We start from the raw sequence: 24,844 nt of genomic DNA on the forward strand, positions 1-24,844 counted from the left end.
CTCAGGGACTGTCCAAATATTTATTGTGCAATTCTCATATGCAAGGTATTGTGCTTTTAAATATACTGAAATTCTTTCATAGCTCTAGCAAGGGTATAGATATAATGTGGCCTCCTCCATAACCATGGGATGGTGATGCTGAGCAAGAGTTACATGATCTGTTTCAGTATTAAATGTCTCAGAATTTACAAAGAGACAGCAAAGAAATGGATTTTCCCTTTCCTTTCCTTTTACCTCATACCTCATAGGTAGATTTTCCCTTTCCCTTCTTTTTACCTCATAGATACAAATTACCTCCAATTAAGTCCTAAATTTGTTTTTCTCTAGTTTTATTGAGATATAATTGACACAGTACTGTGTAAGTAAGTTTAAGGTATATATTGTGAAATAGTTACCCCAGTAAGTTTAGTTACATCCACCATCTCATATAGATACAAAAACAGAAAACAAACAACAAAAAAGAAAAAAGTCTCTTTCTTTTGTAATGAGACCTCTTAGGATCTACTCTGTCAACAACTTTTAAATATATTTTAGTGTTAACTATAGTCATCATGTTGTACATTAGCACTTGAAATATGGCTAGCATGACTGATTTTAAATTTTATTAAATTTAACTTTAAATGTCTACGTGTGGCTAATGGTACCAAATTGAGCAGCAAGAGCAGGGTAACAGGCAAGTATTAACAGATTAATCTGTAAGGCTTCCCTGGTGGCTCAGTGGTAAAGAATCTGCCTGCCAATGCAGGAGATGTGGATTCGATCGTTGGGTTGGGAAGATCTCCTGGGGAAGGAGATGGCTTCCCACTCTAGTATTCTTGTGTGGAAAAGCCCATGGATAGAGGAGCCTGGCAGTCTTCAGTCCATGGGGTCGCAAAAGAGTCAGACATGGCTTAGTGATTAAACAACAATATTAAACTGTAAGTTCAGGAGGGCAGTGTTTACACGTGTCACTGCTATATTCCAGTGTCTTTCATGGTGCTTGGACTATGAGAGAGACTTAGCTCACCATTTTATCTTGCTCTTGGAGACATACTCAGAGTAATAAGTCCTCAGTTTCTTTGGGGATAAAAATTTTTGCTAAGTATGGTAGACAGTTTTTGAACTCCTTCCAGCCCAGTTATCCTGGCAGCAGATGTGAGTCTCAAGGTGAAAGAGGTTTAGATCTATCTGTGGAATTTTTTTTTCATGATTGTCAGTCTCCATCTTTTGCAGTTTCTCTGAAAATAACCCATAAGATAAACATGTTACATTTTTTTCAATCATACTAGTCTTACTGACATGGCAAATTGAGATTTTTTTTTTCTTGTCTTTTAATCTGTTAGTCACTTGTATTTTATTAAAGGTAGTTTATATAAGAAGAAAATATTTTTATGTTTTGTGTTCAGGAAACCTGCACAGTCCCTTAAAGAAGTAGAATTAATTAGCTCTAGTTGTTGAGATCACAGTGAGATATAACTGGTAGTTAAGGTTAATCTCCTATGACAGCTGTGGTTTACCACATCATAGAACACACATAATCTTATACTGTAAACAGTTTAAATAGTTTCCTATAGAAAGCAGTTTTGTGTCAACTTTACAAATCAACAATTCTTCGAACTCTTAAAACAAACCCTTACATATTAGGAAAGCTCTTTTCCTTCCTTAGAAAACAGGCTGACAGAGAAATTCAGCTTTAAAATGGCAAGTTAAATGATGGGTATACATTTACTTTAAATTTAAAGGGAACAAGTATGTAAAATTTCTTTGACGCTTACCTTATCTGTCCAATAAGACATTATGGCTAGCTAAGCATGTAGCTTTTCAAAGAACTTGTTTGAACCATATATCATTGTTTCAGAGTTTCATTGAATCCATGAACTTTCTGGCTTCAGTTATACTTTTAAAATCAAGGCACTGTAAGATCTGGGAGAAACACACCACAATAACTAAAAAAGAGTACAAAGGAAACAAGAGGCAAAACACACTCAGCAAATGCAAACAAAATGAAAACAGGAATGATACTAAAATTTTCTAGAATGTGGAATCCAAATCTCAAGGAATTAATTGGGGTATAGAGGGTTATAATATAATAGTAGAGAATATAACCTACAAAGGTATTATTTGTTTTAAACTTTTGTATGACAAATAATAAACCAAAAAAAAACCCCACAAATAAAAATAAAACCCCAAAATACAATGTCCCAGAAACATAAGAACTTGATAAAGCCATCATAGTAAGTATACAGTAGTATACTTGAGGTATATTTGAAATTAAGAAGAAAAGGAAATATAAGTATATATTAATAGTGTATGACTATTATACAGCATGTTCAAACAGTATAGAAGTATAAAATAAGAAAAGAGAACATCTCAATCATAATTCCCCTATTCTACAATCTGCCCAGAGATGACCTCTAGTGTTTCCTATGTATCCTTGTATAACTTTTCCTTAATCATTCATAGAGCTCTTTAATTCATGAAGATAAGTTTTCTTGATTCATAGTAGGGATTTACCATAATTTTGAAAACTGTTCTGCTAGTGATGGGTTTTGGGTTTTCAGTGAACATATGTACACAAATATCTTTGTGCATGTGTGGAATATCTCTCTGACGGATAACAAAGAGGTGGAGTTTTGAAGTCAAATATACCATGTTGGACAAAGTCGGAATTGACAAGGGACTGTCATGAAGTGTGAAAAGTAGACCTACATAGTTGTAAGGAACTGGGATTGGGATTTTTTTTTTTTACTCCAGCACAATTTTGGATACACACAACATCTTATTTTACTCTACAAACTAATAGCAACCTTTCTAATGTTTCACTGTGTAGTTTACTGAAGGCTTCTGCCAGTCACCCATTATCACATTAGCTACTATAATTAAGGAAAGTCAAATTCATTTGAAAGTGTTATTTAATTCATTTATGGTGTCTTACCCTGTATTTTCCCAGTCAATTAGTATTAAGATATAATTCCTCCATCATGAAAGTGAGGTGAAATTTACTAAATGTTTTTTGTCATATTTCAAAATGATCTATGAGTTTTTCCCCTTTAATCTGTTCATGTAGATTTTCCTAATACTAAGACATCCTGAAATAAGCCCTACTTAATCGTTGTGAATTAATATTTAATAGAAGGCTGAATTTAATATATTAATGCTTAGAGTACTGTATATTTGTTTGGTATCCTTAAGTCATAAGTAGATTATGCTTTACTTTGTTTTTGTTCAGTTTGGGTATCTGGGTTATGTTAGTCTTGAAAAAATATTTTTCAATTTTCTGGAATAGTTTAAATATGACAATAATTATCTATTCTTTGAGAGAGATTCCTTCTAGCATACAACTACTTATCAACTTTTCCAGTGTTGTCTATATTTAAAGACCACATTGTTGTTGTTGTTCAGTGGTTGAGTCGTGTCCAGCTCTTTGTGACCTCACGGACGGCAGCACATCAGGCTTCCCTGTCCATCACCATCTCCCAGAGCTTGGTCAAACTCATGTCCATTGAGTCAGTGATGCCATCCAACCATCTCATCCTCTGTCATCCCCTTCTTTTTACATCGACTTTAATACTTTGTATTTCCTGGAAAAAGCTTCAAAGTTTAGAGGTTTTAATACGTAACCTTTTAATACATTTTTCCAAAATGTTGTATTTGATTTTCTCTTTAATCCAAATATTAGTTAGAAAAAAAATGTCTTCAACTGTCAATGGTGGTTGGGCTGCTTCATATACACTGCCTCCCCCATCCTTTTGTTTAAAACTCCATTGTCAGAGAATGAAACCTCCAATATTTATTAACACAATAGTTCCAAACTTTTAAAGTATGAAATTCTCACTTTAACCATAAAAAAAAAACAAACCTATACACTTCTTGATATGGAGAATTTGTATTTTAATACTTACTAATTGAGAAAATGTAAGATTAGATACTGAAAATGAATTTACTAGTTCTTTTAAATTCATACGAATTTATCTAATCACAATGGAACCTAATACATTTGAATGACAGTCGTAGTATTTATGTGTAAGGGTGCTATTTAGTCTGCTGCCAGGAGTCTGATACCTTGACTTACAGCCCTCTTGTAAGATCTGCTTAGCCTCAGGCCCGAGGCCCACAGGCTGAGAACTGCTGCTCTGATTTCTACTCTGTCTGTGGAGTCTGCTTACCTGACTCCTGTTGCTTATGTCATTCCTAGGGCTTGAATGTTCTCCCCCCGCCCACCCCCGACCCCAGCTTTACTGAGATATAACTGACATATAAAATTATGAGTTTAAGGTGTAAAACGTGTTGATTTGATGCATATATACTGTGAAATGGTACTAGTAGTACCATTAGTTAATGCTTCAGTCAAAAATCGCATGGTGACCTTTTTTTTTTTGTAGTGAGAACATTTAAGATCTACTCTCTCAGCAACTTTCAAGCATGTAAAACAGTATTGTAAACTATACTCACCATGCTGTACATTAGATCCCCAGAACTTACTCATCTTGTAACCAAAATTTCCCCCATTTCTAGTACCTGCCTCTAGTATTTGACTTTTTTAGATTCCATGCGCAAGTGAGATCTTATAGTATTCATCTTTCTCTGATTTATTTCACTTAATTCAATGACCTTAAGGTCCATTCATGTTGGGTTATTATTTTATGAGGAAAATATGAATCCCTATATTATTTAGGCCACTGTCATTTAAGTTTTCTGGGAAGGAAGTTCAAACCATCAAAAGTTTCAAGAATTAAATTAAATTTGTGCACCTCTGTGACTGTATGCATAATCTGCTTTAGAGGTGGACTGGGTCGCCATTTGTGAATGACCAAACCCAGAGGTCACCCCGTCTGCTCACTTAGGTGTGGTCTTCCTGCACTGAGCTTTCCAACATCTTTCATGCACATGGCTAGTGGATTCTGTGTGTGCTGCAGTTAGCTGGCACACCAGGAATTACATTATTTTAAATTGAGTTAGTTTCACTATATTAAAAAAACTAATGTCTTTCTTTTCCACAGTTTGTTGTGATCCACACAGTCAGAGGCTTTGATGTAGTCAATAAAGCAGAAGTAGATGTTTTTCTGGAACTCTCTTGTTTTTTTGATGATACAACGGATGTTGGCAATTTGATCTCTTGTTCCTCTGCCTTTTCGAAATCCAGCTTGAACATCTGGAAGATCAAGGTTCACGTCCTTTTGAAGCCTGGCTTGAAGGATTTTGAGCATTACGTTGCTAGCATGTGAGATAAGTGCAATTTTGCCATAGTTTGAGCATTCTTTGGCATTGCCTTTCTTTGGGATTGGAATGAAAACTGACCTTTTCCAGTCCTGTGGCCTCTGCTGAGTTTTCCAAATTTGCTGGCATATTGAGTGCAGCACTTTCACAGCATCATCTTTCAGGATTTGAAATAGCTCAACTGGAATTCCATCACCTCCTGTAGCTTTGTTCGTAGTGATGCTTCTGAAGGTCCAATAGACTTCGCATTCCAGGATGTCTAGCTCTAGGTAAGTGAACACACCATCGTGATTCTCTGGGCCTGGACGAATTACTTTTGTATAGTTCTTCTGTGTATTCTTGCCACCTCTTCTTAATATCTTCTGCTTCTGTAAGGTCCATACCATTCTGTCCTTTATTTTGCCCATCTTTGCATGAAATGTTCCCTTGGTATCTCTAATTTTCTTGAAGAGATCACTAGTCTTTCCCATTATATTGTTTTCCTCTATTTCTTTGCATTGATTACTAAGGAAGGTTTTCTTATCTCTCCTTGCTATTCTTTGAAACTCTGCATTCAAATGGGTATATCTTTCCTTTTCTCCTTTGCCTTTCACTTCTCTTCTTTTCAGAGCTATTTGTAAGGCCTCCTCAGAAAACAGTTTTGCCTTTTTGCATTTCTTTTTCTTGGGGATGGTCTTGATTCCTGCCTCCTCTACAATGTCACAAACCCCTCTCCATAGTTCCTCAGGCTCTCTGTCTATCAGATCTAATCCCTTGAATCTATTTGTCACTTCCACTGTATAGTCATATGGGATTTGATTTAGGTCATACCTGAATGGTCTAGTGGTTTTCCCTACTTTCTTCAATTTAAGTCTGAATTTGGCAATAAGCAGTTCATGATCTGAGCTACAGTCAGCTCCTGGTCTTGTTTTTGCTGACTGTATAGAGCTTCTCCATCTTTGGCTGCAAAGAATATAGTCAATCTGTTTTCGGTATTGACCATCTGGTGATGTCCTTGTGTAGAGTCTTCTCTTGTGTGTTTGGAAGAGGGTGTTTGCTATGAGCAGTGCATTCTCTTGGCAAAATTCTATTAGCCTTTGCCCTGCTTCATTGTATAGTCCAAGGCCAAATTTGCCTGTTACTCCAGGTATTTCTTGACTTCCTACTTTTGCATTCCAGTTCCATATAATGATGGAGAAGGAAATGGCAACCCACTCTAGTACTCTTGCCTGGAAAATCCCATGGATGGAGGAGCCTGGTAGGCTACAGTCCATGAGGTTGCCAAGAGTTGGACACGACTCAGCAATTTCACTTTCACTTTCCCTGTAATGAAAAGGACATCTTTTTTGGGTGTTAGTTCTATAAGGTCTTGTAGGTCTTCATAGAACCATTCAGCTTCAGCTTCTTCAGCATTACTGGTTGGGGCATAGACTTGGATTATTGTAATATTGAATGGTTTGCCTTGGAAACGAACAGAGATCATTCTGTCGTTTTTGAGATTGCATCCAAGTACTGCATTTTGGACTCTTTTGTTGATAGGAATACCAGAACACCTGACCTGCCTCTTGAGAAATCTGTATGCAGGTCAGGAAGCAACAGTTAGAACTGGACAAGGAACAACAGACTGGTTCCAAATTGGGAAAGGAGTATTTCAAGGCTGTATATTGTCACCCTGCTTATTTAACTTATATGCAGAGTACATCATGAGAAACGCTGGGCTGGATGAATCACAAGCTGGAATCAGGATTGCTGGGAGAAATATCAATAGCCTCAGATGACACCATCCTTATGGCAGAAAGTGAAGAAGAACTAAAGAGCCTCTTGATGAAAATGAAAGAGGAGAGTGAAAAAGTTGGCTTAAAGCTCAACATTCAGAAAACTTAGATCATGGCATCTGGTCCCATCACTTCATGGCAAACAGATGGGAAAACAATGGAAACAGTGACAGACTTTATTTTGGGGGGCTCCAAAATCACTGCAGATTGTGGCTGCAGCCATGAATTTAAAAGACTCTTGCTCTTTGGAAGAAAAGTTATGACCAACCTAGATAGCATATTAAAAAGCAGAGACATTACTTTGCCAACAAAGGTCCATCCATAGCCAACAAAGGCTATGGTTTTTCCCGTAGTCATGTATGGATGTGAGAGTTGGACTAGAAAGAAAGCTGAGCACTGAAAAATTGATGCATTTGAACTGTGGTGTTGGAGAAGACTCTTGAGAGTCCCTTGGACTGCAAGGAGATCCGACCTGTCCATCCTAAAGGAAATCAGTCCTGAATATTCATTCATTGGAAGGACTAATGCTGAAATTGAAACTCTGAAATTGAAACTTTGGCCACCTGATGTGAAGAACTGACTCATTTGAAAAGACCCTAATGCTGGGAAAGATTGAAGGCAGGAGGAGAAGGGGCCGACAGAGGGTGAGATGGTTGGAGGGCATTACTGACTCAATGGACATGAGTTTGAGTAAGCTCGAGGAGTTGGTGATGGACAGGGAAGCCTCGCATTCTGCAGTCCATGGGGTCACAAAGAGTCAGAGACAACTGAGTGACTGAACTGGACTGAACGTCTTTCTTATACTTCTCACTTTTTTAGTGGAAAAAAATTGAGGTGATTGTTTTGTATGTCATATAAGCATTTTATTGCATAGATGCCTGAATATATATTCATATGTGCATGCATTTTATCTCCTTTTTGAGTGATACAAAATTCTAGTTTCAAAAATTAACACTGCCACCTTCCTCCCTTCAGTTTGAAGATTTTGTTTCTTTACCTACTTGATAGCAATGCTTACCAGCTATTAGTACTAGGATCCAATGTTTCTGATGAAAATTATGGTGTCAATCTGATTATTATTTCTTTAAAGAAATTTGTTTTTCACCTTTTTCTTGGGAAGCTTTTCAGTTCTTTTTTTTATCCTTACTCTGAAATTTCATGAGGATAAGATCCATTAATCTTGCCTACACTTTCCATCTGAAGATGTCTGGGTTTTCCCATAGCTCTAAGCCTAGTTTTGCCTATCGGCTTCAGTTCTAGCCAATACTTTAAGTTCAAGAAATAAAGTAGGCCAGCACATGTTGCCATAGAGAGAAGTTGTCAGAAATCTGCATTTTCCTTGTGGTCAAGAGAGAAGTTTTAGATGGTGTAAATAAGAGATGTCAGTGGGAAAGTAAGGAACCATTTCAAAATCTGGCAGCACCCGGATATAGGGGATAAGTGTTTACCTGAGAGTCATGAAAATCAGGTTCTAGGCTTGTCCCTACTTAATAAAATCTGGAATGGAGTTCACTTTCTTTATCGACAAAATAGAAATGTGAAACCTTGATGACCTCAAAGATCCTCTCCAAGGGTTCCAAGATCTACTCAGTGGTTCTCCTCAAGGGAATTTCATCCTCACTAGGGAGAGTTTTGGGCTCACTTTTGGCATTTAGTATGCAGGGGCCAGGGATAACAAATATGTTTGAGTAAATGAGAAAAGCTTGCAAATGAAAGAATTGTCCAGGAAAAAGTAAAAGCCAGTGATGTCCCTCTGGGAAATACCATGAGAAATAGGAACAACTATCTGTGAAGTTATTTCTTCTGATTCCTGGCTTCTCCTATCCTAGCCCTTTCCTGCAGGAGTGGGACATAATGGAAGCACCCTCGTGGCTGATAGAGCAATCTAACTTTGGCTGCAGATGAAATGTGCTGCTTCTTTGTCTCCCTGATTGCTGGAATTGAGCCACTCTATCTCTTTGACTTTTTAGGTCGGACAGATGTCTTTCTCTAACGATCAATAACTATGCCTCATTACAAGCTTGCATGTTTTTGTGTCATTTTTCTTATCCATCTGGTTATGTTCATCCTATTATACCCACTTTCTTCAAACCAAAGACTGTGGAGAACAAATGTCATTCCCCGTGGCTGAAATGGAGAAGACTCAGTCTAAAAGGCCAACTCTTACTACACAGAACCCAGGGAATATTGATAATGGTTTAGATGTAGGAGGCCTCTAAGCATCACAAGGCCTGTCATAACGATTTGACATCTGCTCTGCATACCTGAGAGGAAAGACTTCAAATTTGGTAAAGCAAAGCACAGAAGATTAAGAGATACTAATTGGGTCTCGCCTTACTGCACTTTCCTTAGCTTTCTAACTTGTATTGACTTAAGTGAAATTTGAAGATTCACTGTTTCATTTTGAAATATGTGTTTTGTATGTAGAAACCTGCTACTAACTTGGCTCAGATCCTCCTTAGAGACAGATTTTAACTGAAACAGGTCATTCCAAGGGAAATATTATTTTTCAGAATTAACTAGTACAACTCTCTCTATAGCACAATCTGAGATTCAGAGAAGTTTGGGAGGAAGCAACCTACGTCTCTTGCTCATTTGCTTCAGGTCCACCTGGGGCGGCCGTGGCCTTCTGCACATTCTCTAACTCTGGATCTTGCTCCCATGGGACCTTGATCCCTAAGGATTTGTATTTATTTTCTCTAAATCCTTTCCCCTTTACCCCCTTTTAATTTAGTTACACTTAACTGCCATGGAGCTTCCCTGGTGGCTCAGACGGTGAAGAGTCTTCTGCAGTGTGGGAGTCTGCTTGCAGTTTGATCCCTGGGTCGGGAAGATCCCTTGGAGAAGGAAATGGCAACCCCACTCCAGTATTCTTGCCTGGGGAATCCCATGGACAGAGAAGACTGGTGGGCTATAGTCCATGGGGTCGCAAAGAATCAGACACAACTGAGCGGCTTCACTTACTTTAACTGCTGTATTTTCCCAGTGTTGAGTTTCATCTCTCAAAACCTTGATCAATTCTGTTTTTCCATCTAAATGCTTCACTCTTCTTCCCTACTCTGTGTTTAGGTAACTTCCACTGGTCCTTCAACCCTCAGTTCAGGAGCCATCATCCGAGGAAGTGTCCCTTTCTGTTCCTAGACTTGTCTCTATTATAACCTTTCTCTAGGTGTGGTCTCTAAGTCCATATAGTCAAGGCTATGGTTTTTCTAGTAGTCACGTACTGTTGTGAGAGCTGGACCATAAAGAAGGCAGAGCGCCAAAGATTTGATGCTTTCGAACTGTGAACTTGGACACCACCTCTGGGAGGTGGTGAGGGACTGGGGCTGCTTGATGCAGCCCATGGGATCATGAAGAGTCAGACATGACTTGGTGACTGAACAACAGCAAGGTGTGGTCTGAGAGAATGACCCCAGGAAGACCTCTTAAAAGTGCAGATTCCTGGCCTGTATCCCATTCTTGCTGAATCAGAACTCTGGGTGGGACCCAGAATCCACAGTTTTCATAAGCTACTTAGTGTGGTTTTGAGTATATTTCTCTTTTTTAAAAAATATTAACTCATAAACCATTTGAGGGGAGCTGTGGCATATTGTTTACCTTTGTATCCATAGTATCTAAACAGCACCACACACATAGTAGGTATTGAATACAACCGCACTAAAATGCAATTTAAAACCCAGGTTTGAGTCCTGGCTCTACCATTTGCTAGATATGGGGTTGGGACAAGGTATCAAAAGCTTCTGACTCTAAATTTCTTAAGAAATAGAGATAATAATACCTACCTGTCAGTGCTTTGTGATGAACATGAGACACTTATCATTATCAGTCTCATAGATTTTTAGATTTGAAATTTCCAACATTAAGAGGCTAAGAGGAAACTCCTAGGAGTGGAGGGATTTCTATGAAATGACATTTCAAAACATTGTATGAATTGAAAGTTTTAACAAATAACCCAGAACTGAAAGGATTGACCTGCTTGGTTATCCCAGTTCTCTTTCATTGATTTGCTGGACTGGTGATTTTCTAGTTCAACATTTCTGGGATTCAGTCTTTCCAGACAGTTAAATGATGGTAAACAAGGTGTTTATGTCTATACCTACTGAGCTGTTTGCCTACTGTCTCCAACTCTGTTATTTCAGCAATGCATCCATCTGTCCATCCAGTCAGCCTCTGTTGAGCATGTACATGTTCAAAGTGCTATTAGTTATAATAGCTACCATTTTTTCTGAGCATCAGTGATGGAGTAGCTACCATGTTAAAAATTTTATGTACTTTCTCTCAATTTTCATAGCAAGATTATGATACAGTGCTGTTATTTATTCGTTTTCTACATAAGAAGATCTTAAGCATACACTTGCCCAAAAATCTTATGGAAAGAAATGATGCAACCAGGTTTTAAAATAAAATCTAGAGTAAGAAAGCTCTTACCCTAGAGCCCTCTCTAGGGTAACTGTTATAATAACTGTTGTAATACCCTGCTTCCTCTCACTTCAGTGTCCTTAAATCATATGTACCTAGGAAGAAAAATAACAGGAAGAAACACCACAGTGTTTGCAGGAAAAAACATGCCAGTGACCAAAAACAAAAAACAAAAGAAACAAACAAAAAACAAAATAATTCTCACTTGATTACAAAAATCTCCTTTCTCATTATTCTTCAAGGAATTAACAAAGTCAATTTTTTGTTCCATTTGTGCAGGCTTATATCTGTTTTGACTTTGTGTTTCATATTTTGTTTAGTTTCAACTTTAGAGAATGGTAGAGACACTTTTTGTCTTTTCAGTTTTCAATTCTATAGCTTTTGAATGCCGTAGCTGTGTTTCTCTAAGCACTACCGAATGGTTGGCTCTGAAATATTAAGCCAGTTCCAATTTTCTCCCTAAGCCCAGTTATTACCCCCACTATTACAGTTGAAAATAGTTCCTTAGAATTTTCACCAGAAGTGGTGATTCTGTTCTTGATCAGATTGGTCCTTCACAGTCTAGGTAGTTTTTTGATGATTGTCTTAGTAATGCCTTGTTCAGTTTATTAAGCACCAAACGTTGTCAGTCATTGGGGATTTCTGAAATGTCACAGGGATGATTAACACCTTGTCTTCTGAATTCTGCATATCAAAATTGGCTCGAAAATGTGAAGCATTACTCAGGTGTGTGGCATTGCCTTTCTCTAATAGATTACTTAAAGTTTTTATCAATCATGACAGGTTGAAAGGATGAGGTTATCTTGTAACTCTTTAGTACCGATTGAGGCAATAAATTAAAATACCATAGTGAGCAGCTTTCATACTGGCTTAAACAAATAATTAAATGATTATAGGCAGAATGAACAAATCCACAGGTCATTATGACGTATACAGGAAAACCAATACATTGCATTCTAAAGCTTACTTTAAAAAAGAAAATCAGATTTTCTACTAAAGTGGTTTTTAAGTATTTGAAGCTCTGTGGAATAAAATAAATTAATTTGCAATAATTATTTTTCAAGGGAATGGTAAGAAATAAAAATGCTAGATATTGATATATGCTGAGGAGGAAAAGAACTATAATCAGTATTTATTGAACACTAATGAATGTTCAGCACAGTAACTTAATAGGGCATTAGTCATTTATCATCAAATTTCAAAAACTTGTGGATTGGAGGGATGATTGTAGGTTAGGGGGAAAAATGCCTCATCCTTAAAGTTTCCTTACAAGAACTAGTCATAGTTGAACCATTCCTATATAAATCTATAATAAAATTTTGGTTTTTACTTTAATGTTTTCATGATGAACAACCATTAATATATATTTGTTATTTATGGAGGCATAATCGCTACCACAGGATTATCTATTAATATTAGTGATTGTAAGATTAATGAGATTGTAGGATTTATCTAGTTCTTGTGTAAAAAATAGTCCAGTGACATTGGCTATGAATACTCTTCTTGATTTCTGTTGTAGATTTTTTTAGCATGTAAATAAATGTTTTTCCAAAATAACTCAGACTATGTTCTTCATCCCTATAAGTCAGACAGAGGAAAGTCTGGCATGGCTAATTTTAAGGCTTTCTATCAAACTCAGTGCCGTGAGTAGGACGGTAGTGCTAACCAGCAGGACAGTTTACTTCCATGGATGATGCAATAAAGACATCTTCATGGTTTCAGAAGAAATCATCTCTAGTTCATAAATGAGGGAACATATTACAACATGCAGGGGGTGGTTGAGGCTTCCATGGTAGCTCAGTTGGTAAAGAATCTGCCTACAGTGCAGGAGACTTGGGTTCAATCCCTAGGTTGGGAAGATCCCCTGGAAAAGGGAATGGCAACTGGCTCCAGTATTCTTGCCTGGAGAATTCCATGGAGAGGCGCCTGGAAGGCTACAGTTCATGGGGTCTGAAGAGTTGGACTTGACTGAGCAACTAACACTTTCACTCAGAGGGTGGAAGAAAATAAACAGATTTATTAATGAGTTAATGGTGATAAATATGCAGTTTCCAGAGGTAAACTGATTTTGTACATATATAAGTTTTTCATATGTTTTTCATATATATGGTAGTCTAATGGAATATTTTATATGTTATTTCCACATTATACCTTTAAAAATATTTCTGTGGAGAAAAACTTTTATGTTTGAATAAAAATCTGCTTTACTAAGAATTTGCAGTGAGTTTATGTTATGCAATTATCTTTGTTGCTAGGCAGCCCCGATAGCACTTTTGATGTGTAATTTGCTTGAAACTGTTAAAAGGGCTCTGCTGAAGTTTTGAAACCAACTGAATTAGCCGCAGAGAGCATTAGGTATTGCTGTTTTAATGAACTGAAGGTTTGCGTTTGGGATTAAGTTTAGTGAAACCAAAATAATTTGGCACTTTGGGAACTGAAATCTGTTGAACAAAGTTGACAGGAATTTAGCATTCACTCTTATCTCTTGGGGCATCCTAACCTTAGCCCGCTAGTGCCTCCTCCATATCTTAATTCAGAAATATTTTTACTTAAAAGTTCATGCTGTACAACTTCTGCTTGGAAGTGTTTCCTCTGTTTAAATCTGCTCTGTCCTTGCTTTCTTCACCCCATACAGTCAAATAGTGGATATTATGATGAGGCAGGTCAGGGGGCCTCAGGTTTTCCCCCAACATGTCTGGCTGGCTCCCATCTTACTGGTTGGAGGGCCATCCCAATGTCTTGTACAGTTTTCACCTCTGTGACCAAGCCTTTAATCTGATGCTTGATTTAGACTTTTAAAATTCTGACTTTGCTAGAAAGTTATCTTGGTCTCCTATAAGTTGTTGTTTTGAGGGCTCAGACCCACCTCCTTCACCCGTGGGCTCACCTCCCAGAATCCTGACCCAGGTGTGATGGCCAGAGTTTGTATATTCCAGTGGTAAAATTAGAGAGCTTCTCTCTGCCTTTTTCTAGAATGGAATTTCCAGATAACCCTTGACCTTGGGTGATTTAAAACCCCTCCTAGTACAAAGTCTAATCTGAATGGTACTTGGAAGACTGCTCGATAAATCAAAAGACACTGTTTCCTCCATTAGTTTCTTCTTGAGTTTATTTATCATTTTTTTTTTTGTTTCTTACCAACAGTTGCAAGAATTACAGGCTACCTGCTTGCTGCTGGTCTGGGATGTGGCTGCTTAAAGAGTGAAATCTCATGACATGCAGTGGTTATACCCAGGTGAGGTGTTTGAATATATGCTTAGTTAAGGATGTGAATATATTATTTCTTTAAAAGTTACTTTATTATAGTTCTGAGTTTTCTTGTGAAAGGGAAAATTAAAAAGCTAAATATGATCCAGACCTTTAAAAAAATACAGCTTGAGTCATTTTCCCATGATTACCATAATTCTGATGGTAATAGTTTTATATAAATTTTTCATTTTGGTTTTGTTATTGTGTATTCTATATCACAAATAATTAGATAAAAAACAGTAGTCTACTAAATGATTTGTTTCTGGCTGCATGTGACTTAGAACAGTGTTTGATTTGTGGAGTTGATGAATGTCAGAGAATTTTAATTTGAACAAATCAAGGCAGATTATTCAGATTTGGAGATGAAACTCATGCAATGCTTGATACTCCAGTGATTCATAATAGTAAGTTAAAGCTTTTTTTCTAAGAGTGTAAAATTTTCTTTCTACTAGTGTAAAATTTTCCAGTATGATGATATCTTAGACTATAAGCCATTAGCATCTCAGTTAAAATTCATTTATCAGATTTTTTCCAACATAAGAGTTGTCTGAGATGGAATAGTACATACAACTGGAAAATTTTGAAAGGAGCACACATGGACTTACTTACAAAATAGAAACAGACTCACGGACTTAGAGAATGACTTTATTGTTACCAGAGGGGAAAGGTGACTGGGGACGAGATCATTAGGGAATTTAGGATTGGCATGTACACACTGCTGTATTTAAAACAGATAACCAACAAGGAGCCACTGTAAAAAAAAATGGGGGAAAAGTTTACCAGTAGCCTCACATTTTATACCTATTCTTACCGTCTTGTTTCTTTTTATGTACTGAAAGTAGATCTTTTTTTCATATTTGGGGTTTCCTATAACATCTTTTTTTCTTCTGTAAAAGATTGAAAATCCTTTAATGCCAACAGTCTAAAATGGACATGACTCATGGTTTTGGTTTCATGTAGACAATAATGAACTTTCCAATTTGGGCAAGTTTTGGCTTTGTGTTTTTAGCAATTAACATCGTGTTATAATTTTTTATTTAGCTATCTGTTTCCCTATTATACTGTGAATTCTTGTGAGCCCATGGTTGGTAGGAAACCTGTTACATCTAGCATAGCACTTAGTCCCATAGTATTGATAGATGTCTAGCAAACATTTTTCCAAATGAGTTTATTTAAATGCCAGGCAATATTGAGTCAAAGTAATTCCACTATTGAGCTTATTTTCCGTTGAAAATATCCTCAATGGCAAGCAAATACACTGACCTGTAAAATATTCTTGTCCAAAATATCTGCCTACAGCAAATCAGCATCATCTTTAAGTTGGTGGCTTAGTTGTACTTTAAGAAAACAGCTTTATGATATCATATAAATACAGGCAGAACTTGATTGTCTAGCCTTTCAAAGTGTGATGGATTGCCTCTTTCCTTAAGAGGTGAATAAATCATCACAACCTCATAAATCTTAGTAATCAGTTTTCCTCCTAGTTTAAAGATTTTCATGAATAGCTCACAGGGGGTCCATTAAACAAGGGTAGTAGAAGAGAAATAGGGAAAAAAAAAGAAAAGGAAAGCTAAAATGAAAAATGAAAAGGGTGTGTGTAAGCCGTTGTATGCCTAGTTGACATGGATGTAACATGGTTTCTGTGCTATCTTTGTCATGTGGAATAAAACTAGGCTCCCAAAAGGAAAGACTTTTACTGGTGAGTGGTAAGTAGAATGCTTGTTACCAGGAAAGAATGCTTCCTCCATTGCAGGGCTCTGAATGGGTGACTTTGGAGAGTTTTTATCTTCATCTCTGGGAGGAACAACTACAGGGAAATTGGAACCTAAAATTTACCTGATGGATAAATCACCCAAGGCCCAAAGCATATTTTCTTTTTTTGTTGTTGTTCTTGAGTTTATTAATTTATTTATTTTTGGCCGTGCTGGGTCTTCATTGTTGTGTGCAGGTTGTCTCTAGTTGGCAGCAAGTAGGAGCTACTCTTTTGCTCTGCATCATGTGGGGTCTTCCCAGATCAGGGATTGAACCCATGTCCCATGTACTTGCAGGTGGATTCTTTAGCCACTGGACCACCAGGGAAGTCCCTTCAAAGCCTGTCTTCTATGTTAACACTTGCCTTTGGTGTCGTATGGACTTGGGTATAGAAATGTATGCCATGTGATGTCATGTATGCAATTTGTATGCAAAGAAAGTTTTTGGGTTGTTTTTGTTTTGTTTTGGTGTCCTTTTGTATCTGTGTGCTGGCTGTTGTAAAGCTTATTCCTCAGACGTGAGGAAGAATAGAAGGTATAAGGTGCATTTTCTCTAATGATATTCCTCATCCATTTTTCCCGTTTGATGTAGCACCCGAGTCCATTCAACACTAAGCATGTTTGAATTTTTCTTTTAAGTGAAAACTTCGGTGTCTTTGGTGGTCACTGGCTTATTTGTAATGCTAGCAGAATTTAACTAAAAGATAGCATATTCAGTTGAGTATGGGAGGTTTCTGTTATATACTACAGTGACATGCTTTTGTCATTCAGTAATATTCATTAAACAAAAACTAATTTTAAGAGCCTATTATGTATCAAATCCAGCGCTAAGCATTGAGATTTGAGATACTAGCAGGAAAGATTATATTTCTGCCATCCTGGAACTTCAAGTCCTGTGGAAAATCACAAACAAGTATTAAACAATTTAAACAAGTTAGTCTGTTTTGTTTAATGATGTACTCCCATACTTTCAATACTGACTGACATATAATTGGTGCTTAGGAGATGTTTGTTAAAAGAAGACTATCTATGAGGTAAATGTTATAATGTGGAAGGAAAGAGTGCCATGGAATCAGAGAAGTCTTCCCCTACCTCAGCTTTATTGAGGTTGGCAAATACAATTGTAATATATTTAAAGTGTACGTTGTAATGGTTTGATATACACACTCACATACACACATGTATTATTTTGTCCTTTGGATGATAGCCATCCTAATAGGAGTGATGTAGTATCCTATTATGCTAGAGCAAGCATCTTTTCATATGCCTGTTGGTCATTTGTATATCTTATTTGCAAAATGTCTATTCAGCTTCTTTTCCCATTTTTGAATTGGGTTTTTATTTTTTGCTGTTGAGTTTTTAAACAAGAGAGTTCCTTTTATACTTTGGATATTAGCCCTTTATCACATATATGATTAGCAACTATTTTCTCCCATTCATTAGGTAACCTTTTTTGTTTTAATTGCTTCCTTTGCTTTGCATAAACTTTTCGGTTTGATGTAATCCCACTAGTTGAATTTTGCCTTTTTTTGCCTTTGCGATGGTGAACTGAAAATGTACCCAGTTAAGACCATATAATGATGTTTCTGTTGATGGAAAGAAAAAAGTGAAACTAGCTTGTAACCATGGTGCAAGCTAGGGCTGCACATGGTCTCACCTCTGCATAGAATTGCATGTAAATTGTAGTCCAACAGCCAAAATTATTTTTAAAGGAATTTTTATACTTTACCTGAATCTCTTAAAGAACATTGAAAAGAATCAAGATTATGTCTTCAAACAGATTTGAAAAGCTTCTTTCCTCTTCTCTTATATTTTTATGTATTTCACAGCTGTGGACCATGAGGTGACATCCACTGTAAAGATCACACCTCTCTGACTGCTTTTTTGATGTCTGAGACAGGGACAGTATCAGATTGGTCAGTTTACTGATTACAGCTCCTCAGGTGTTCACAGAGACATTTTCTATCCTCACTGTCTGTCACATTCATCTGGAAATTCAGTTGTTATTTATGTCACACATGTGCACATATACACACTCATACAGACATATATGAATCAATTAATGATCTTAGTGTGATGTGATTTATCTATTTGTATATATTTGATATTGTGAAATATATCACACATAGGTCTTGAAATGATTCAGTAACATTTCTGCCTGGACACACTGAGATTTCAAACAACTTCTGGTTTCATTTAATAGCAACAAAATCCATAGATCTTCATAAGCAGTGAAGTGTAATGAAGGTTGAACATTTTTAAAATCTTTTATATCATTGCATCAATGAAGGAAAATGCAAAAGACTAGAAGCAGTTCATGCCATATGGTTGTAATAAGAGAGACACTCCAGAAAAAACAAAATTAACAACAACAAATGGATCATTCAGCAGTCTGTAAAAAAGGTAGAAGTCAAATGGGTCAGGGGAAATGCCCAAAACCCCTCACCTCCAACTCCTGCTTCTCACTACTACTGATCTCTGCCATAGGTTCTTGCCCACATCCTCAATAAGCAATGTAAACTGAACTATTTCTCTTTCTCTTCTATTTCAGGGGTAAAAGTATACAGCCCTTAGCCCTCCTAAGATATCATGCATGCTGCATGTTATTAGGAAATGAAACCACATATAGTCGCACAAAAAGATACAAACAAATGCCATATCCTTAAGAGGGACTTAGACTTTCTTCTTGGTCAAAGTATATTTAAGAAATATGACAAAATTTGAGGACATTCTGCTATGTGATTTTGCCAGACACAAAAAGTCAACTAATGCACTTAGATGAAGCACCTGTAATAGTCAAATTCATACAGATAGAAAGTAGAATAGTGTTTGCCAGGGGCTTGAGAGGGGGTAACTGGAGAGTTTTTATTTAGTATGTATAGAAGTTCTGGAATTGGTTTGTGTTAATTATTACACAGTAATATGATTTACTTAATATTACTGAACTGTACACTTAAAAATGGTGCACATGGTAAGTTTTATGGTATGTGTATTTTGTGCATGCCTGAGTGCTAAGTTGCTTCAGTTGTGTATGACTGTTTGTGACTCTATGGACCATAGCCTGCCAGGCTCTTCTGTCCACGGGATTCTCTAGGCAAGAATACTGAAGTGGGTTGCCATGCCCTCCTCCAGGGGATCTTCCTGATCCAGAGATCAAACCCACATCTCTTATATCTCCTGCATTGGTAGGTAAGTTCTTCACCACTAGTGCCACTACCCACCCACAAAAAGACAGTGCAGGGCAAAAGTAACCACATTTGAAATATACTGAATGCTCTGGAGCTGGACCAAGTCACTTCCTCTCAATCACCAGAGTACAGGCCATGAGAGTTCAGAGGAAACTTATCAATATGACTTGCCTTCATCATCTGGTGCATCCAGGTGCTCATTACAGACGGCCCACACACCCTAAAAGACAGGGATCAATGCAGGGGCTTCTGAGTTGAGCACTTATCTCACCATTAAACATCAACCTCAAAGACAAAAAAAAAACTCCAACATAAATATATCATTTGCCTTTGTTGATTTCACATCTACATAAATTAAGAGGCTAAATGAGATGAGAAATATTTCATTGATAGAGTATTAATCACTAGATAATACACACTGTGAAAACAGCTCATCAGAATTCATTAATGTTTTTTTAATCCCATTTTTGACACGGTAATTTTTGATTTGAAAAATAATGCTCTCTTTCAGCATCTGGTAACACTCGGATGCACTGCACAAAACCTGTGGGGTGCATTACACACCTTACATAGAGTTTTCCCTGTTTGGTGTTATAGGTACTCCACGTGTTGATGTCATGCTGGTGGATTTCCTTTTGCACTTTTGACTCTAAACATAATTTTTCAAAAGATTCAGTGAATCACAGTTTCTAGCATCAAAGAGTTACAAGTCAGAAGTCTAGGCAGGAAAAGTCAATATTACTTTCTCTTAAAAATCTTGTTTGGCCCCCAAAGTGGAAGGCTGCTAGAGCAACACTTGGCTGGCTTTCCTAGTTCCTCCACTGTGTCTTGTAGGCAACCTTCCTGGAGACAGAAATGTTTTCCCAGATTCTGTTTGCTTGTTTAAATGCTAAACGATCCTTTAAGACTTATTGGAAGCTCTGTCAGCACCATGACCCCTTCCTGATTAGCCTAACCTCCTGCAGTGTTCTTGCACAGCATTTATTTTCAGAATCACTCCCTCAGAATTATCATTCACTGAACTTGCACATGTGCTTCTGTAAGGATGTATGTGTGTTAACTTCCAAAGTGGCTCCCAGTGACCCCCACATCCTGGTTTTCACACACTAGTGTGGTCCCCTTCCACATTTCATCAGGGCTGGTCCGTATGACTACAGTCCATGGCAGGAGTGATGGTATGTCACTTCTGATATTCCACTGTAGCTTCCACCTTGGATGCCTTCTCTCTCAGATTATTCTCCTCAAGGAAAGCCAAGTACCGTTTCCTGAGACCACTCAGACCATCTGTGGACAGGGCCCTGTGGTAACTGAAGTCTCTGGTAAACAAGCAGGCAAAAACCTGAGGCCTGACAAAAACAGTGTTCTTAAGATTGAAAGCGGCTAATCCCTTCGTGGATTAGTCTGCGGCCCCAGTGGGTGTCTTCTCTGTAACCTCCTCAGATACTTTGAGTCAGATTCACCTGGCCAAACTGCTCTCAGCTCCTTGTCCTATAGCAACTGTGAGATAATGAATGTTGATCTACTAATTTGGGGGTAATTTGTTATGTAGGCTTAGATGATGAAATATTTTATCTCCCCAGCTAGACTGTAAGCTCCTTGAAGAAGGATTCCCAGCTTTCTGATTCCTCATGGTGTTCGCATTTATCTATTCAACTAAAAATAGAAAGATAGAAAAGTATTTTTTATCTACCTGCTTAAGCTTTTTCACAGGTACCAACTATACTGAACAGTGCCTGTGAGGTCAGTAGGAGAAAACTGGCACTACTAAAGCTGTTCTGATATGAATTGGACAAGTTAAAGATAATTATTTGGCCATGGGCCTAAAACTTAGCAGAAGCTGATGTCTAAACCCTGATTTAGAAGAGAATCTATGAAGTCAACATGTTTCAAATATTTTGGTTCCCTGAGCTCTCTGAAGGTCCCACATTGTCCTCTTCTGCTGCTGATTCTTTCGCAGGCACGGCTGTCATTAACCTGCTCTGAGAACTCTGGGTTCTGCAGCCCTTCTCAGCAGAGTCACATCACAGATTGAACAATGCTTGACTCTGACGCGTGACTTCCATTGTTTCATTCTTTGGTATTGGCCCTGTGATTTCAGATAAAGATAACATCTCAAGCCTGTTGTGAAAGGAGGAAGAAAAGAAAACACCCCATCTTATAGAAACGTTGCAAACTACAAATTAAAGAGTATTCCCTCCCACTCTCTGTCTCCCATCCCTGTTCATCAAGGTGTTTTGGCAAGAGAGATAAGATAAGCAGTAATTGGTATGAGGAACACGTGTTGATATTCTGCATCTATGAGATATAGCTATTAACAGATGGATGTTATTTATAAACTCTTGCATGTTTATCCTGGTTCTTTGGAACTCTTTTCTGAGTCTATCAGCTGCTGTTGGGATAATTAATTACACAACCCAATTCAGTTAAAAATTTTGAAATGTACATTGTCTATATGATCTGCATATTTAATCCTCTTGTTCATGCTGTCCAGTGTTTTAGATGCCACTCATTGCCTAAGACACACACACACACACACAAATACACATAATGTGCCAATTAGTTTTTAAAACTTCATTTAGGTTTTCCTTTCACTATAGTCCTTCTCTTTTCTAAAATCTGTTTTATGTTTCCCTACCCCCAGCCATACCTGATTCAACCTAAAATAGAACCAATTAAAAAAATGTGGCCTAGAATGTCATACATGTTTTTATTTTGTTTTATTTATTTATTCGGCTGTGCTGGGTCTGCGTAGTGCTTGGGGTTTCTCTAGTTGCAGCAGGTTGGGGCTACTCTTCCTTGTGGTGGTTTCTTTTGTTGCAGAGCACGAGGCTTCAGTAGTTGCAGAGTGTGGGCTCAGTAGTTGTGGCGTAGGAGCTTAGTTGTCCTCTAGCATGTGGGATCTTCCCTGACCGGGGATCAAACCTGTTTCACCTGCATTGGTAGGCAGATTCCTTACCACTGGACTACCAGGGAAGTCCCATAGAATGTCATACATATTTTTCAGTGTTTTAGTAAAGTAATTTAAAAGCATTATTAAATAATTTCTGATAATATGGCTTATAATAAGGAAACTCTTGGAGCAATTAGGTTTAATTGAATCCAAGATAGCCTACTCTTCCTAAATAGGAGAACGTTTTATAACCAGTAAGCAAGTTGATCATTTGTCCAGAACTTGAAGGGAGCAAGGGAAGGAATGAAATAATGAAGGGAAGTAAGAGAGAGGTTTTATGACTACACGTGAATAGTACTACAATCCATACAGTGGAGCCTGACCTCCCTTTATCAACACTAAAATCCAGTGTCTGTCTAGCTAGGACAAAGTAATTTAGGTTGGAAGAAGAGTACTTAAATGCCACAGAAGGTCGGGAGGGTTGAACTGGTTCTGACTGGCACTTATTTGTCAGTTGAAAAGCAGATTCCAAATTCCCTCCTTTTAGAAATTTTCAAAGAATATCAAAGGAATTGCTTCTAAGTTCATCTTTCTCTCCAAATGTCTGTAAAAAAAAATCTTAAACTATTGCTAATGGAAATGGATTTTTAGTCAGCAGGAATTCATAGTGCTAAATCATCATCAAAGTTGCCAACAAGGTAAATAAATAACCATATAGATGAAAACAGGGTGTGATGTGTTAAATATATCTTTAAAAAGCAATTTTAGTTATACTCTTAAAAATATTCTGCATCCATAAAATTCATTACCTAAGAACCAGCTTTTAATTCTATCTTAACAGTGATGTGCTTTTCCCCCTCTTAAATAGGAAGTTAAGCAGCTTTACAGATATTCAGAATTAGAGCACATAGGAAATAAATGGGTGTTTAAAAATGGCCAATGGGCTCACTTATACTCCTGGGCCAGGTAGTGCTTGAAATTATCCCTATTGGCCAAAGTCCATATATTCCTGTTTAGTAGTCTAGAGCTGAAGCACTACATAGATTCAAATATTATCTCTGTTCATAGTCAACCTTTATAATTCTGATCGAGGATTCTCTTATCTGTAGTTATTTTTTGTCTTTAATACTTCCATAAAATTGGCCCCTAGTTTTTCTATCAAGTTTGTTCCTCAGAACATACAGATATTTAGTGCATTTACTTCTAAATACTTACACAGCTACACTGTTTATATACATTTGTGTTATGATGAAGATCTTATTGTAACTGATTAACCTTAGTACGTACTCTGCAGCCAGGAGAGGGAACCTTTTTGTGAGGTCTCTCCTTGGAAGAGTTTTGGAGAGGCAATGCATTGGGACTTCCGTATAGCTCAGATGGCAAAAAATCTGCCTGTAAGGCAGGAGACCTTGGTTTTACTCCTGGGTCAGCAAAATCCCCTGGACAAGGAAATGGCAACCCACTTCAGTATTCTTGCCTGGAGAATCCCATGGACAGAGGAGCCTGGTGGGCTACAGTCCATGGGGTTGCAGAGTCGGACATGACTGAGTGACTAACACACACAGTGTGTAAGAGGCTAAGAGCATAGGTTTGGGATTAAACAAGACTGCTAAGAGGAGTGGAATGTAGGGTTTAAGAGCATGGGTCCTGGAGTCAGACTGCCTGGTTTCAGCCAAATTCCAGCTCTTCTAATTATGTGCTATATGATCTTGCATATTTCATTTAATCTGTTTGTGTCTTAGTTTCCTCAAATATAAATGGGAAATTAATCATAGTATTTATCTTATAGAATTACTTTACACACAAAGTATTTGGAGCAATGTTTCAACACACTCAGAATGTAGTCAGTTGCTATTTATTATTGTAATTGTTATTATTTAAAGTTTCACACTCCAGCTTCATCACATACCAATATGATCTTGTATAATGTCTTAACCCTTCCATTTGTCCATCTCTAAAATGAAGATTCTAAAGACCTGTTTCACAGGGTGGGAATTAATATTATAGAAAATACAGAGCAGAGAACCCAGAACTTGGACTATATAAGTGCTTAGTGAGTGTATATACTCATGTGTCTAACTTCTTCAGTGGCTCCTTAACTATGAATGTGTGGCTTAATGTTCTTCTGAGATTCCTGACCTGTGAAGTTTCAGGATGAGACTGAATTTGAGCTTTACAAAGGGAAAGTTTCTTTATCAACTTTGAAAAATCAAGATCTGGTTTTACTGCAGTTGAGGAGACTCAGAGAAAAACCCCTTTCCCTAAGCTAATCAACCCCAGTTCAGTTCAGTTCAGTTCAGTCGCTCAGTTATGTCCGACTCTTTGCGACCCCATGAATCACAGCACGCCAGGCCTCCCTGTCCATCACAAACTCCCGGAGTTTACTCAAACTCATGC

At 37.5% G+C, this 24,844-nt stretch overlaps 1 long non-coding RNA gene across 1 annotated transcript in view; it reads left to right on the forward strand.

The window, feature by feature from the left end:
- Nucleotides 1-24,844, forward strand: part of LOC122686614 — a 546,075-nt gene that overhangs the window by 185,978 nt on the left and 335,253 nt on the right. Inside the window, exon 5 of the long non-coding RNA XR_006338856.1 lies at nt 14,514-14,604. This is a non-coding gene — a long non-coding RNA (uncharacterized LOC122686614). The remainder of the gene's footprint in view (nt 1-14,513; nt 14,605-24,844) is intronic.

Source organism: Cervus elaphus, chromosome 30 (genome assembly GCF_910594005.1).
Source record: "Cervus elaphus chromosome 30, mCerEla1.1, whole genome shotgun sequence".
Lineage (NCBI taxonomy): Eukaryota > Metazoa > Chordata > Mammalia > Artiodactyla > Cervidae > Cervus > Cervus elaphus.